At 44.3% G+C, this 17,122-nt stretch overlaps 1 protein-coding gene across 5 annotated transcripts in view; it reads left to right on the plus strand.

The window, feature by feature from the left end:
• The window catches only part of LOC106571934 (nuclear receptor coactivator 3), a 135,296-nt gene that overhangs the window by 49,685 nt on the left and 68,489 nt on the right, over positions 1-17,122 (plus strand). Inside the window, exon 1 of one of the 5 annotated variants that reach the window (XM_014145510.2) lies at positions 10,052-10,070. The exons of 3 other annotated variants lie outside the window; for them this stretch is intronic. The gene's annotated coding sequence lies outside the window, so the exon portion shown is untranslated. Of the gene's footprint in view, positions 1-10,051; positions 10,071-17,122 lie in introns of those variants that run through there. One more of the 5 variants, XM_014145515.2, reaches the window with a different exon arrangement.

Consider the following 17,122-nt stretch of genomic DNA (forward strand, 5'->3'; position numbering starts at 1 on the left):
TTGGCCATTGATAGACAGTCCTACCATAGGCCTAACATAGGCCATTCAGGGTAGAGGGGTATGGGGGGGGGGCAATTTTGCACTATTCCATAAAAAAAATCACTAGTCCTTGCCAATGAAAGGTTGCCATCACCATGCTTGAAAATATGAAGACTGGTACTCGGTGTTTTGTTGTGTTGGATTTTCCCCAAACATAATGCTTTGTATTCAGAACAAAAAGCGTGTGCTTTGCCACATTTTTTGCAGTATTACTTTAGTGCGTTGTTGCAAACAGAATGCATGTTTTGGAATATTTTTATTCTGTACAGGCTTCCTTCTTTTCCCTGTCATTTAGGTTAGTATTGTGGAGTAACTACAATGTTGTTGATCCATCCTCAGTTTTCTCCTATCACAGCCATTAAAATCTGCAACTGTTTTAAAGTCACCTTTGGCCTCATAGTGAAATCCCTGAGCGGTTTCCTTCCTCTCCGGCAACTGAGTTAGGAAGGACACCTGTATCTTTGTAGTGACTTGGTGTATTGATACACCATCCAAAGTGTAATTAATAACTTCACCATGCTCAAAGGGATATTCAATGTCTGCTTTTTTTTTAACCTATCTACCAATAGGTGCCCTTCTTTGCGAGGCATTGGAAAACCTCCCTGGTCTTTGTGGTTGAATCTGTATTTGAAATTCACTGCTCGGCTGAGGGAGCTTACAATTATCTGGATGTGCGGGGTACAGAGATGATGTAGTCATTCAAAAATAACACTATTATTGCACACAGAGTGAGCCCATGCAACTTATTATTAAGTGACTTGTTAAGCACATGTTTACTCCTGAACTTATTTAGGCTTGCCATACAAAAGGGTTGAATACTTTTTGACTCAAGACATTTCAGCTTTTCATTTTTAATTTATTTGTAAAAAATGTCTACAATAGTAATTCCACTTTGCTATTATGGGGTATTGTGTGTAGGCCAGTGACACAAAATCTACATTTGAAATTCAGGCGGTAACACAACAAAATGTGGAAAAAGTCAAGGTGTGTGTGAATACTTTTGGGTGTGGCTGTGGTCTGTTTGGGGGGGACTAGGCTGGTTGGGATTGTGGCTGGTGATGCTGTGGTCTGGGTTTAGGTTCCCCTGGCATGGGTCCTCTGGGGGGGGGGGTCTTCGCAGGTCCGGAAGGGCGTCTCGCAGGTCTGGTTGGGGTGTCTATTGCTCCCGTAGGGTCCTGGTGAAGGTGGGGACTGCTGCCTTGTAGAGGTGGACCTGGTCATGGAGGCAGTTGAAATCCAGGGTGAGGTGGTGGGCCAGGTAGACATTGGGTTTTGAGGCACAGTCTCATGAAATTCTTGCATTTACCCTCTGTGTCGCAGGGTGAATGTGTTTTCGTGGTAGCAGGGTGGAGATGACCACTCGTGTGTTAGGGAAAGTGGACAAAGCTTTTTCAATCACTCTCTTGAGTGCTTTGGCCACCCTTTTGGGCCCTCAGGTTGTTGGTGCCTGTGTTTATTATTATGTGGCTGGGGGACCCTAGTGGGTCTTACACACACACACACACACACACACACACACATGACACACACACACACACAGCGTTCACCAGTCTCTGCTCTGCATTGAGATATGGGTGTGCCTTTGCAGTTGTTGTGTGTGTTTTTTCTGTCAACAACCACAAGTGGAACATGAAGACAGGGCTGTGTCAATACCAAGGCATGTGTTCTGGCAGAAGAGAGGTGAGGAGGGGAGAGAAGAAGGAAGGGTTTTTGATCTTGTGCTTCTGATCCCCTCCTCCCTCCCTCTCCTACCTCGCTCTCTCTCGCTCTCTCTCGCTCTCTCTCGCTCTCTCTCGCTCTCTCTCGCTCTCTCTCGCTCGCTCTCTCTGAACACAACACTTATCTAGAGACGAGGATAATGAAATCAGAATAAATACACGCTCTGCCTTAGATCAGCAACACTGTTGTTCTGTCCTATAGGGTCTGGGTCGTTCAAATAAACAAGGAAAGAAATAAAAAAAATAAAAAAGCTGTTGAGAATAGGTGGAAAAGAGAGGGGGGGAAAAACCTTCTAAATGGAGAGGTGAACCTCAGATCTATACAGTCATTCTTGGAGTGGGTCAAAGTTCACCAGCAGCTATCGCTGTGTTCTGATTGGCTGCGGAAAGGTGAAATTAAAACCACAGTAAACTTTTGACCCCGCGGGAGATTGGGAGGGAACGCCCATCGCTGAATCGGGATAGCGCGTTCCTCTTTTGCTGTCCCTTCCTCACATTCCTTTTTCTCTCATTTCTCTCTCTGTTCTCTCACTCTGTCTGACTCTCTGGCTTTGCTCTTTTCCAGTCTCCCCCATCCCTCTGTCTTCCTCTCGCTTCTCTCTTTCTCTCTCTGTCCCTCTCTACTCCATGAATTGGTGCCACGCTGCATGTAGCCCAACGAACAAGAGGGAGGGAGTGAGAAGCACAGAGAGAAGGAAAGGGGGAGGGGTAGAGAGGGAGGAGACAGCAGGAGAGGGGGGATGGGGAGGTAGAGAGATTGAGAGCATGAGAAAGGACAGAGCGAGGCAGAGAAGAGGAATGCAGCCTTTTTGACTGTTTACCATAATGACACAAACTGCTCCCTGTTAAAAGACAGAGAATCCAAGGGAAAGAGAAGGGAAGGAATGTATAAATAGATGTGGAACTGAGGGTCTAGGCTCCAGCGTGCAGAGCATCAGGGCGGAAGGGGGAGCCCATTTTTACTGCTAATGCTTTCTCTCATTACACATCAAACGGTTTGAGGGGGTCTCGAGTCTGCCGATTTAACAAGCTTTCATGAGCTAACTAAAAGAGCAGCCCTCTCCCTCCCTCTCTCTCGCTGGCTACTTTGATTCCATGTGCAAATGCATGCATGCACGCACACGTGCGCACACAGGCAGGTAGGTTGGCAGGCAGAAGACTTTAACTGTCTGCTGCTCTGCGCTAGCTTAGTCGTAGCTAATTGCTTTCAGGCGTTCTGTCTCTCATCTCTGCTCGCCGAGTCACTCTAGTGCCTCTAAAATAGTTTAGTTAGTGTAGCACGTCCCCTCTTTCTCTATGAAAAGAGTTTGTGTCAAACACACACACCTGAAACGTGGCTCAAGCTCTGTCTGAGTTGGCTATCAGCACAGGGAGGTTGGCACACTGACAGGTCTATCAGGTGGTTGAAGTAATCCATTTTGGGTTGGATGAAGCAGTAATTTGATCTGAGGATTGTTGTGATATTCACTGTTCAGCATGGTGATTTGTACAGGTGGGAGGAAGGGATACGCAAAAGGAAAGGGAGACCAGAGTGATGAAGAGGGGGAGGGTGGGTGGGGGGACACAAGATGGATGGGATTTAGATTTTGGTTCAGGCCATTGGAGGAAAGGGCTACAGGTGAGAAGGTAGTATCTACAAAGGAGAAGGGAGTAATAGGAGGAGAGGGAAAAGGATGATGAGGGAAAATATGCTGAGAAAGAAAGATGGACGCGAGAGATGCTAGCTAAATAAGATGAATACTGGTGGGGAGAGGGGCATGTCGAGTTTACCAGAAGGAAAGGGAAACAAAAAAGGAGGCAGAATGGAGAGAATGGCTGGAGTAGTCCCTCTGAGATAGTGGTCCGATGCCCATTCCCTCAGCATAATAGGGAAAGGGGATACCTAGTCAGTTGCACAACTGAATTCATTCAACCGAAATATGTCTTCCACGTTTAACCCAACCCCTCTGAGGTGTGGGGGGTGCCTTAATCAACGTCCATGTCATCGGCGCCCGTGGAACAAGTGTTGTTGGGAGGTTATCTGCCTTGCTCAAGGGCAAAATGGCAGATTTTCACACACTACCGCCTCAGGTTTCGAACCATCGACCTTTCGTTTACTGGCCCAACGCTCTTAAACACTAGGCACCATAGGTGACTCGTTTCAAGAACTATGCGTATGTCGCACGTCACAACCTCACAGAAGAGGCATTTGAACGTAAACATACATTTTTTTATATCAAATTGCATTTTTTGGCAGAAATGCCTTCTGGAACATGTGAACTTTCATGTGCCTTAATAACAAAAGTGTATGCCATCTGTAAATACGAATGAAAATGTTAAATTATGAGCCTAGTTGGCTTAGCCACGGAAAATGACAGGAACCTTCCCGCTAGCCATGATTGGCTGAGGTAATGGCTGGGCTGGACATGCCGAGAGCTGAGTTCGGATTGGTCTGCCATTTAGCAAGCTTCTGTCAATAACATGAGCTGGTTAGTATGTGTAGGTAATCCTATCTAACACAGCTTTTTTGAAAGATATCACAAAGAACTGCAAATGTGTTGCTCTCCGCTTTCTGGAGGACCGAGTTTTGAAATCAGTGGAATGCCCGGTGGAAGCAGAGTATGATAGCTAAGGATATGGAGAGAATTCTGGCATTTGAATGCAAATATGCGGAGGAGTCAAATAGAGAACACAGAAGGCTGTTTTATAAAACACCGGTCTTCGGATTACATCTTCAAACTAAGTGCAACCTTGTCATCCGTGACAGAGAGGGACAAGCGTTCATCCATGTATACAGTTAAGAGACTCTAGCTGGCTACATTTACCAATATTATATGTTTCTAATTTTGTCAGTCGTTTTCATTGCAAGTTAAAGCGTACTGTTAGCTAGCTAACGTTAGCTGGCTGGCTCGCTAGGTAATGTTAACATGTATGATCTGTGTAGTAATATTCATATCTCAGAGCCATTTGCATTGCTAGTTATAGCCACATGTTAGCTAGCTAGCTAACATTGCACCTAGTTGGTTAGCTACCTGCAGACTCATGCAGGATAGTACTGTTATGAGTTGGGATTATGGTTTATTGTTTAGCTAGCTAGCTAGCCACATGTCTAACAAAAGACACCACTATGCAAGTAACCATTTCACTATACTGTTTACACCTTCTGTATGCTGTGCATGTGACAAATAAACGTTGATTTTATTTGATATAGTGTGTGTTTTACCAGAGACTGTAATGTGATGAACAACATGACCTGCACCAAAGTCATATTAGGATATAACGTTAGGCCAATGAGAGTGTCCAAGTTCTAAAATTCACTGGTAGAATGCCCAGCTTTTATTTCGTCACACTCACAACTGTAAGCTTAACGTTAGCTAGCTAGCTAACAAGCTAGAAACTAACATTGTTTAGAAAGTTGCTTTTAGTTGCCCGGTTTGCTAGATTGACATATACTAAATTCATTTTTACGGATGGGTTTATTGGTGTTAAAATACACCAGTTATGCTATTTTAGACCACCAGGCTGCTGATGTCATGCAGCCTGTAGTTTTTGTGTTTTTTAGGGTTGTTCCCGACATAAAGAAATCTGTTCTTTTGACCAATTGATTGGTCTACATTTTTTAAAAGTTTATTTTTCCATATATTGACACATCCTATGTGTTTTAATCAAAATCAACTACGTTTACTGAGCTTGTCTGATGCTTAAGGCAGATGGTTTAATTAAATGATTAAGACACACAAATGACGACTACAGGGGAGTCTGACCTGCAATTGATTTGATTGTGCCGGGCCAGGCTCAGACTGTAAAAAGAAAGACAGCGTGTGACTGTTTAGCACCCGTAGTCTCTCCCCTCCATGCTGCAGTGACCACCACAGAACATCAAAGTGTTTATTGCGCTGTCCGTGTTTCTGAAGCTGCAACATAATTACAGCCATTTCTGACTGAGCGGGATTAGAATCGGACTGGATAAGTTTTTTTCCCAAACTGCCCCCTGCAATTCTTTATTTTTTTTCCAATAAGTTGACAGTAATCACAGAAGCCTGGAGGTTTTTATTCTATGTGTGAAGATACAGTATTTCAACATATCCAGGTGATAGGGCCACACTGATAACTTGAACTTGGTTCCTAAGTTTCTAAACCATACCAAAACATCTTGCCTATAGTGTCACCATAATATTTGAGTTGAGGAAGTGTGATCAAAATCATTAGGATATTTTAGTGATCCGCAGTACATCCTAAATTCCCCCTGCCTTCAGATGTGCGCTAAACAGTGCAATTGAGATGCATTTTAAGGATATGGATGAGAAAGTCAATTTATAATTTCCAAACATTTACAGTTGAAGTCGGACGTTTACATACACTTAGGTTGGAGTCATTAAAATTCGTTTTTCAACCACTCCACAAAATTCTTGTTAACAAACTATAGTTTTGGCAAGTTGGTTAGGACTTCTACTTTGTGCATGAAAGAAGTAATTTTTCCAACAATTATTTAGACACATTATTTCACTTATAATTCACTGTATCACAATTCCAGTGTGTCAGAAATTTACATACACTAAGTTGACTGTGCCTTTAAACAGCTTGGAAAATTCCAGAAAATGATGTCATGGCTTTAGAAGCTTCTGATAGGCTAATTTACATCATTTGAGTCAATTGGAGGTGTACCTGTGGATGTATTTCAAGGCCTACCTTCAAACTCAGTGCCTCTTTGCTTGACATCATGGGAAAATCTAAAGAAATCATCCAAGACCTCCACAAGTCTGGTTCATCCTTTGGAGCAATTTCCAAATGCCTGAAGGTACCAAGTTCATCTGTACAAACAATAGTACGCAAGTATAAACACCACTCAGGAAGGAGACGCGTTCTGTCTCCTAGAGATGAACGTACTTTGGTGCGAAAAGTGCAAATCAATCCCAGAGCAACAGCAAAGGACCCTGTGAAGATGCTGGAGGAAACCGGTACAAAAGTATCTTTATCCACAGTAAAACGAGTCCTATATCGACATAACATGAAAGGCCGCTCAGCAAGTAAAAAGCCACTGCTCAAAAACCGCCATAAAAAAGCCAGACTACGGTTTGCAACTGCACATGGGGACAAAGATCGTACTTTTTGGAGAAATGTCCTCTGGTCTGATGAAACAAAAATATAACTATTTGGCCATAATGACCATTGTTATGTTTGGAGGAAAAGGGGGAGGCTTGCAAGCCAAAGAACACCATCCCAACCGTGAAGCACGGGGGTGGCAGCATCATGTTGTGGGGTGCTTTGCTGCAGGAGGGACTGGTGCACTTCACAAAATAGATGGCATCATGAGGCAGGGAAATTATTTGGAAATATTGAAGCAACATCTCAAGACATCAGTCAGGAAGTTAAAGCTTGGTCTCAAATGGGTCTTCCAAATGGACAATGACCCCAAGCATACTTCCAAAGTTGTGGCAAAATGGTTTAATGACAACAAAGTCAAGGTATTGGAGTGGCCATCACAAAGCCCTGACCTCAATCCCATAGAACATTTGTGGGCAGAACTGAAAAAGTGTGTGAGCAAGGAGGCCTACAAACCGGACTCAGTTCCATTCCTCCTGACAGAGCTGGTGTGTCAAAATTCACCCAACTTATTGTGGGAAGCTTCTGGAAGTCTACCCGGAACGTTTGACCCAAGTTAAATAATTTAAAGGCAATGCTACCAAATACTAATGGAGTGTATGTTAACTTCTGGCCCACTTGGGAATGTGATGAAAGAAATAAGAGCTGAAATAAATCATTCTCTCTACTATTATTCTGACATTTTACATTCTTAAAATGAAGTGGTGATCCTAACTGACCAAAAACAGGGAATATTTACTCTGATTAAATGTCAGGAATTGTGAAAAACTGAGTTTAAAGGTATTTGGCTAACGTGTATGTAAACTTCCGACTTTAACTGTCGGTCAGTTGTATGCTGCTTTGCGATCTGTTGAGCATTAAATAGGCTCAATATTTTTACTGATGGATTTGGCAATGTTCAATTCATACGCATAAAACATAGAAACAGAAGCATTCTCTGTGAAAGTTGATAGGCTACATGTAGGCCGTTCATGTATAGCTTATATGCAGTACTTAGTTCAATTTATCAAATCAGTTATTGTTTTCTTGTGCAAACCGCGAGAAACACCTGTCAAACTCACATATTTCTCTCAACACAGGGATGTCGATTCGCATAGGACTAGTGTTATCAGAGGAGCTTGGAGTTCGTCAAAAACAGTAGGTTATTCAGGTTGGAATTGTTACTCTCCTGGCATGTAGAAATTACTGACATGGCAGATTCGAATGGGACTAAAATTACAGATGTGGTGTTTGTGCTCGTGCACATAATTACATTACCCGACCTCCCCCAGTAAACCTAATCCCGTCTGAATAGGGCACAATAGGGCCTGCCCTATTGCATATCATAAACACATCAATAAATTGGTTATAACAAACTCTGAACACCAGAGGACATGACAAACTCAAAACGGGGGAATATTTACTGGTTGCTCAGGAAATAAAGGGAAAGTCAGGTGTAGAATAAATGTGATTAGTTTTGGAAAATACTCTAGTAGATCAAGAATAAGAAGGTAAGGAACAAGCACAGGTGCACCAAACAGGTGCGGTATAGATTTTCTGACCGTTTGGAACAATGTAAAAAACACTAAATAAAGTATAATCGTACCAGAGAGTCTGTTGTAACCTTTTTTTGCATTGGACAGCGACCGCTATCCAACGAGGGAGGAAGCACATTTGTTATATAATAATATTTTTTTTATTAGTGTTGCGTCATTGTTCTTATGTAATATAACCATATACAATTTCAGTAGCACATGTCTTAAACTGATGGACAGCCTATCGACCAAACAATCGACCAGTCAACTGAGGTCAGCCCTAATACTTTTGCATAACGACAACAAGTTGATTGCCGGACGACAATAGAATGTTCATGTCACTGCGACAACTGTCTATAGACATGTCGATAGATGTAGTGTAAACCAACCTTTTAGTCTTGAAATCTTTGGTCTCACATGAGAATCCTTAAAGAGATGCGGCCTCCCGAGTGGCACGTTGGTCTAAGGCAAGCTAGCTGCTAGCTGTGCCACTAGAGATTCTGGGTTTGAGTCCAGGCTCTGTTGCAGCTGGCCGCAACCGGGTGACCCATGGGGTGGTGCATAATTGGCAGCGTCGTCCGGGTTAGGGGAGGGTTTGGCCGGCAGGGATATCCTTGTCCCATTGCGCACTAGCGACTCCTGTGGTGGACCGGGCGCAGTGCACACTGACACGGTCGCCAGGTATACAGTGTTTCCTCCGACATACTGGTGCGGCTGGCTTCCGGGTTAAGTGGGAATTGTGTCAAGAAGCAGTTCGGCTTGGTTGGGTTGTGTTTCAGGGGACGCATGGCTCTCAACCTTCGTCTCTCCTGAGTCAAAAAACATAAATAAAGAGATGGGTGGGGCTTAAGAGTGTTTGAACGATGCTGAATATGTGTAGACGAAGAAGAGCTCTCCAGTAGGTACCAAAACATTCAAGGGCCATTTTCTTAAAAACTGCGGTTAGAATTGTATCAACTTTCAAAGCAGGATTACTTTCCCATTGTTCCTCGACTGTAGTGTATGATTTATGTTCTAGCTCTGTCTCAACTTTATCCAATGTAAAAAACACAATTTCAAACTTTTCTACATAGGACTGAATCGAGCCAGTCGATCACATATGGTCTCATAACGTACAGCTCACACCTCTCTCTCTCTCTCTCTCTCTCTCTCTCTCTCTCTCTCTCTCTCTCTCTCTCTCTCTCTCTCTCTCTTTCTCTCTCTTTCTCTCTCTTTCTCTCTCTTTCTCTCTCTCTCTCTCTCTCTCTCTCTCTCTCTCTCTCTCTCTCTCTCTCTCTCTCTCTCTCTCTCTCTCTGTGTGTTTTCCTCTCCTCCACCTCTACTGCTCCCCCTCTCCCAGCCAATTTACCTCACCCTTAAGAGACAGCCCATTAGATAAGGGCAAAACACACACACACACATCCCATTAGGTAAGCAGCACGCCCACCCCCTACACGCGTGCACACGTGCCCCCCCATGAGATAAGACGCACCCCCACAAACATATATTACACACACACAGCCTCTTAGATAAGGGCCCATCCCCCTCTAATGGGAAAGGAGATTGATATAGACAGAAAAAAAAGATTTCTCAAGATGTCGCTCTCCCTCTGCTTAGCTCGGCCCGGTTTAAATATTTAAAGCCAAGATGGTATTTTCTTTCCTTTGTGCAGTCATGGAACTGTTTATTTTCTCTGATGCTGATGTGCGTCTGCTCAGACAGTAGAGCAGGGGAAAAGGTAAATGCATGTAGGGTATTTGTGTTTTTAAATACAGGTTGGTGTGTGTTCTTTTCTCTTGGTGTGTGTGTGTGTGTGTGTCTGTACTGATGTATAGGCTATTGATTTTCCAAAAGTGTGTGTTCACCTGTGTGTATGTGTGTCTAGGAGCTATGTGTGGTTTTGCGTGTTGCCATGCAGTTTGTGTGGCTCTCCAGTGTGTGCTTTTGTCTGTGGGAGTGATGGATGGCAGGCAGGGAGCTAATGTGATTTGGATATGCCACCAGGAGAGAATGTGTGTTCGTTGTGAGTGAGAGCCTCTGTTTGTGCACCTCACTGTGTGTCGGTACTCATCCGTGCATGCCTGTTTGTGTGCGTGCGTGCGTGCTTGTGTGTCTGTGTGTGTGTGTGTGTGTGTGTGTGTGTGTGTGTGTGTGTGTGGCGTTTTAAGATTATCCACAAGGAGTGTGTGTCAGGCTGTTGAAGGCATTCTGCCCTACCTCTGTAGATAGCTGAATCTGCAATGTGCACCCTCCTCAACCTCCCTCTATCTCTCTGCTCTTTCCTTCTTCTCCCTCCCTTCCTCCCTCTCTCCACCCTTTTCTCTCCCTCTTATTCTACTGTGCTTTGCAGTTTTTGGGATGGAGGAAAAAGGAGAAGGGGAGGGTGTGTGTGTGTGTGTGTGTGTGTTTTAGTAAAGGAGAGAAGAGGAGGAAGCGGGAACAGCCAGGGAGGGAGGGATTAAAGGCAGGAAGGACGGATGAGCGAGAGGGAGATCACTTGGTGATGGTTATTGTAAGCCAGTTTACGTCTGTGTGGTCTCGTCTCATGTTTTCAGCAGTGGACCTGGATGAAGTTTGAGGATTGTACTACTAGTAGTTCCCAAGCGTGGTGTTGGTCTGTCGTCACAATGTGCGCTGCGCACTTAACTGGACAACGCCGTTATCCGGAGCAATTGAAGCTATTGCACTGAAAGTTTTCTCTTGTCCAACATGCGCTTAGCATAAGTCTATTGGACTGTATTACTGCTTTCACATAGGACTCAGGGTATTTTGCATGTAAAAAAAATGTAATAAATAAGGGGTCAATGCTTATATGACCCCCTTACAATCAGGCCCATTTTTACCACATTCCTGCCTGCATACGCCCTTTTATACCTCCCGTGCGCATGTCTGTTGATGAGTGGTAGTAGAGTGGTGTTGATGTGGGTGTCTATTTGAATAAATCCATTTTGATATAAACCATCAACATTTCAATCCATCATTCATTCAGGCAAGTCCTTAGACCAATAATAACAAGCTGGCTAAATGTTCTAATAAATGATGCAACTAGACAAAAAGATCCTCAACTTGGCTAACATTTCTCCAGCCTAGGTGTAGCCCAACCAATAGTTAGGGTTATGAAAACAGTGCGTGCTTTGTGGCGGGCTATTCGAAGAGATGGGGGCTAAGACACATGTCTTGCAAAGTTTTAAACTGCCAGAAGGATGGTTAACTGGCTCTACCTAGCAACTATCAAGAGCCTCGGTGTGACGGCTACATTTCATACTCAGCCTTAGGAAAGGGATTACGGTATACTGTCTGTCCTTAACAACCTATGTCACCTGGCTGTTGCGTTGCACTGTAATCACGTAGGCTATACAGTAGACCCAGTGTCTGTCCGTCTGGACGGATGGCTCAGAGCTCTGTACGCTGGTCTGACCGTGCTCGACATTCGTCAGATAGAGCCGATTTACCCAACCTGAACCCCCTTTTTCTCTCGTTCGGCCCCTTTGTTCCTCTCTCTCTCTCTCTCGCTCCCTCTCTATTTTTCTTTCTCTGAACTTTACTGTGAGCTCCGACTTGTCCTTCTGACCTGAGCTAACATTTATTTACATTGTGATGTTTCTTGTTGATTTTATGACTGTGGTTATATTCAGGACACATCACGATATCTCACTGACAGATCAGGGGCCTTATTATTGTGTTTGGATAAGTAACATGGTCTGTCCTCATGTCAGATCGCATTCAACGATAGCATATCAAACCTTTCAGTGTTTGTCCTGTTGTCAAAGTTCAACACTTGATACTGGGACTGGGTACGATACTCTGTTAATCCTATAGAAAGATATAGTGTAGCTCACTGTTCTTTAAATAAACCACGCTCTCAGAACCTTTTTGGATCATTGGAAAATCCTAAGCGGTTTCATCAGTGACACAACTATGCTAAGCTAATTGAAATAATATTTTTAAATAAACGAAGCCGTGCCGCTCTCGCTCTCTGGCGTCACAGTCGGGTGTAGAGGTAACGTACAGTAGGTGGAATGGCATGTCGTTTTTTTGGAGAGCAGATTTCTGATCTCTTAAAGTTGTTGTGACTTGGGTTTGGTTTAGCTGTTAGCTGAAAGAGATGGCAGAGTAAGACAATACATGGAGAGCAAGAGTGTGTGTGTGTGTGTGTGTGTGTGTGTGTGTGTGTGTGTGTGTGTGTGTGTGTGTGTGTCATGGTTCCTGTCTCTCTGATGCTTTTTTGATGGCGCTTGTCTTCTGTTGCCATGGCAGCAGTGACCTTCAGGGCGGGGTTAGGGGTGGGGCTTATTGATTGACCTATTACAGTAATGAGGTCTGAGTAGCCTCCTGTGCGCACGTGCACGCACGCACACAATGGCCCAGGGAGGTATAAAACACCCGCCCGCATATGCGTAATTATATTATAAATAGACCCACCAGAATGTTTGGAAACTATGTAATTTTCCCAGGGAGGGATGTAATTATATATGTTTTTTTCACTCTAAATTATAGCGTTCTCTCTCCCACTCCCCTTTACTTTCTAACCTCTCCCTTCTTCCCCCTGTTGTGCAGACAGAACGAAAATCAATGTGTAACACTGTTACCTGGTCATATCTTGACACTGCTTTACTGTAGTCCTGCTACCCAGTACTCTACCCTGCAACTTAGAGACTGCTGCCCTATGTACATAGAGCCAATGAACACTGGTCACTTTAATAATATCTACTGTATGTACAGTGTACATTTTGTTACGTCACAGCCTTGTTCTAAAATGGATTAAATAGGTGTTTTTCCTCGTCAATCTACACACAAAACCCCATAATGACAAAGCACAAACAGGTTTTTAAAACTGAAATAACACAGTAACAAGTACACTCAGTACTTTGTTGAAGCATCTTTGGCAGCGGTTATAGCCTCAAGTCTTCTTGGGTAGGACGCTACAAGCTTGGCACACCTGTATTTAGGGACTTTCTCCCGTTCTTCACTGCAGATCCACTCAAGCTATGTCAGGTTGGATGGGGAGCGTCGCTGCACAGCTATTTTCAGGTCTCTCCAGAGACGTTAGATCGGGTTCAAGTCCGGGCTCTGGCTGGGCCACTCAAGGACATTTAAAGACTTGTCCCGAAGCCCCTCCTGCGTTGTCTTGGTTGTGTGCTTTGGTTCATTGTCCTGTTGGAAGGTGAACCTTCGCTCCAGTCTGAGGTCCTGAGCACTCTGGAGCAGGTTTTCATCAAGGATCTCTCTCTACTTTGCTCTGTTCATCTTTCCCTCGATCCTGACTTGTCTCCCAGTCCCTGCCGTTGAAAAACATCCCCTCAGCATGGTACTGCCACCACATGCTTTACCATTCCGATGGTGCCAGGCTCCCTCCAGACGTGACACTTGGCATTAAGGCCAAAGAGTTCAATCTTGGATTCATCAGACCAGAGAAGGCACTGTATATACCATAGTGTGTTCTAGTTATGGCTGATCCTATATAACTACAGCTGTACACACATTTTCTAGTCATATACTGTCTATACACACGTGTGTGTGTGTGTGTGTCTCAGTCACCAGGTCTCAACCCAATTCAACACATATGGGAGATTCTGGAGCGGCGCCTGAGACAGCGGTTTTCACCACCATCAACAAAACACCAAATGATGGAATTTCTCGTCGAAAAAAATGCCATCGCATCCCTCCAATAGAGTTCCAGGCACTGCATTGAATCTGTTCTGGCTCGTGGTGGCCCAACGCCTTACTAAGACACTTTATGTTGGTGTTTCCTTTATTTTGCCAGTTACCCGTAGAACGTGTCGTCGTGAAGTGTCTCTTGCCTCCAGCCTCACCTAGGTGGTAAAGGTAATGTGTGATATATCACACACACACGCTCCACACGTGTATCGTCACACTCTGTTATTATTCTTCAGGGTTTAGCTGAGGACGTGTGTTTTTTCCCCCTCCTTATCTTATCTCTGCTCGTGGCTCCGGAGCAACTTCACAGCCGGTCAGTCCTAACTAACACACTGGAATGTGTCCCAGCATTCAACAGTTATTTTCCTTCTCAATTCATTTCAAGGGGTTTTATTGGCATGGGAAACACATGTTAACATTGCCAAAGCAAGTGAGGTAGATAATATACAAAAGTGAAATAAACAATAAAAATGAACAGTAAACATTACACTCACAGAAGTTCCAAAAGAATAAAGACATTACAAATGTCTTATGTGCGTGTATATATACAGTTGTAGCGATGTGCAAATGGTTAAAGTACAAAAGGGAAAATAAATAAACATAAATATGGGTGGTATTTATAATGGTGTTTGTTCTTCACTGGTTGCCCTTGTGGCAACTGTTTACAAATCTTGCTGCTGTGATGGCACACTGTGGTATTTCACCCAGTAGATATGGGAGTTTTCAATTTTTTGGTGGATCTGTGTAATCTGAGGGAAATATGTGTCTCTAATATGGTCATACATTTGGCAGGAGGTTAGGAAATACAGCTCAGTTTCCACCTCATTTTGTGGGCAGTGTGCACATAGCCTGTCTTCTCTTGAGAGCCAGGTCTGTAAACGGCGGCCTTTCTCAATAGCAAGGCTATGCTCACTGAGTCTGTACATAGTCAAAGCGTTCCTTAAGTTTGGATCAGGCACAGTGGTCAGGTATTCTGCCACTGTGTACACTCTGTTTAGGGCCAAATAGCATTCTAGTTTGCTCTGTTTTTCTATTCATTCTTTTCAATGTATCAAGTAATTATCTTTTTGTTTTCTCATGATTTGGTTGGGGCTAATTGTGTTGCTGTCCTGGGGCTCTGCGGGGTGTGTTTGTGAACAGAGTCCCAGGACCAGCTTGCTTAGGGGACTCTTCTCCAGGTTCATCTCTCTGTAGGTGATGGCTTTGTTATGGAAGGTTTGGGAATCGCTTCCTTTTAGGTGGTTGTTGAATTTAACGTCTCTTTTCTGGATTTTGATCATTAGCGGATATCGACTTAATTCTGCTCTGCATGCATTATTTGGTGTTTTACGTTGAACACAGAGGATATTTTTGCAGAATTCTGCATGCATTCTCAATTTGGTGTTTGTCCCATTTAGTGAATTCTTGGTTGGTGAGCGGACCCCAGATGTCACAACCATAAAGGGCAATGGGTTATATAACTATTTTTAGCCAGATCCTAATTGGTATGTCGAATTTTATGTTCCTTTTGATGGCATAGAATGCCCTTCTTGCCTTGTCTCTCAGATCGTTCACAGCTTTGTGGAAGTAACCTGTGGCGCTGATGTTTAGGCCAAGGTATGTATAGTTTTTTTGTGTGCTCTAGGGCAATGGTGTCTAGATGGAATTTATATTTGTGGTCCTGGCGACTGGACCTTTTTTGGTCTCACTGAGATTTACTGTCAGGGCCCAGGTCTGGCAGAATCTAGGTGCTGCTGTAGGCCCTCCTTGGTTGGTGACAGAAGCACCAGATCATCAGCAAACGGTAGACATTTGACTTCAGATTCTACTAGGGTGAGGCCGGGTGGTGCAGACTGTTTTAATGCCCTCGCCAATTCGTTAATATAAACTCAGCAAAAAAAAGAAACATCCTTTCACTGTCAACTGCGTTTATTTTCAGCAAACTTAACATGTGTAAATATTTGTATGAACATAACAAGATTCAACAACTGAGACATAAACTGAACAAGTTCCACAGACATGTGACTAACAGAAATTGAATAATGTGTCCCTGAACAAAGGGGGGGGTCAAAATCAAAAGTAACAGTCAGTGTCTGGTGTGGCCACCAGCTGCATTAAGTACTGCAGTGCTTCTCCTCCTCATGGACTGCACCAGATTTGACAGTTCTTGCTGTGAGATGTTACCCCACTCTTCCACCAAGACACCTGCAAGTTCCCGGACATTTCTGGGGGGAATGGCCCTAGCCCTCACCCTCTGATCCAACAGGTCCCAGACGTGCTCAATGGGATTGAGATCCGGGCTCTTCGCTGGCCATGGCAGAACACTGACATTCCTGTCTTGCAGAAAATCACGCACAGAATGAACAGTATGGCTGGTGGCATTGTCATGCTGGAGGGTCATCTCAGGATCAGATGTAACGCACAGCATTGAGATTGCCTGCAATGACAAGCTCAGTCCGATGACGCTGTGACACACTGCCCCAGACTATGTCGGACCCTCCACCTCCAAATCGATCCCGTTTCAGAGTACAGGCCTCGGTGTAACACTCATTCCTTCGATGATAAACGCGAATCCGACCATCACCCCTGGTGAACAGAACTGCGACTCGTCAGTGAAGAGCACTTCTTGCCAGTCCTGTCTGGTCCAGCGACGGTGAGTTTGTACCCATAGGCGACGTTGTTGCCGGTGATGTCTGGTGAGGACCTGCCTTACAACAGGCCTACAAGCCCTCAGTCTAGCCTCTCTCAGCCTATTGCGGACAGTCTGAGCACTGATGGAGGGATTGTGCGTTCCTGGTGTAACTCGGGCAGTTGTTGTTGCCATCCTGTCCCGCAGGTGTGATGTTCGGATATACCGATCCTGTGCAGGTGTTGTTACACATGGTCTGCCACTGCGAGGACGATCAGCTGTCCGTCTTGTCTCCCTGCAGCGCTGTCTTAGGCGTCTCACAGTATGGACATTGCGATTTATTGCCCTGGCCACATCTGCAGTCCTCATTCCTCCTTGCAGCATCCCTAAGGCACGTTCATGCAGATGAGCAGTGACCCTGGGCATCTTTCTTTTGTTGTTTTTCAGAGTCAGTAGAAAGGCGTCTTTAGTGTCATAAGTTTTCATAACTGTGACCTTAATTGCCTACCGTCTGTAAGCTGTTC

This window comes from Salmo salar, chromosome ssa15 (genome assembly GCF_905237065.1).
Source record: "Salmo salar chromosome ssa15, Ssal_v3.1, whole genome shotgun sequence".
In the NCBI taxonomy this organism is placed as follows: domain Eukaryota; kingdom Metazoa; phylum Chordata; class Actinopteri; order Salmoniformes; family Salmonidae; genus Salmo; species Salmo salar.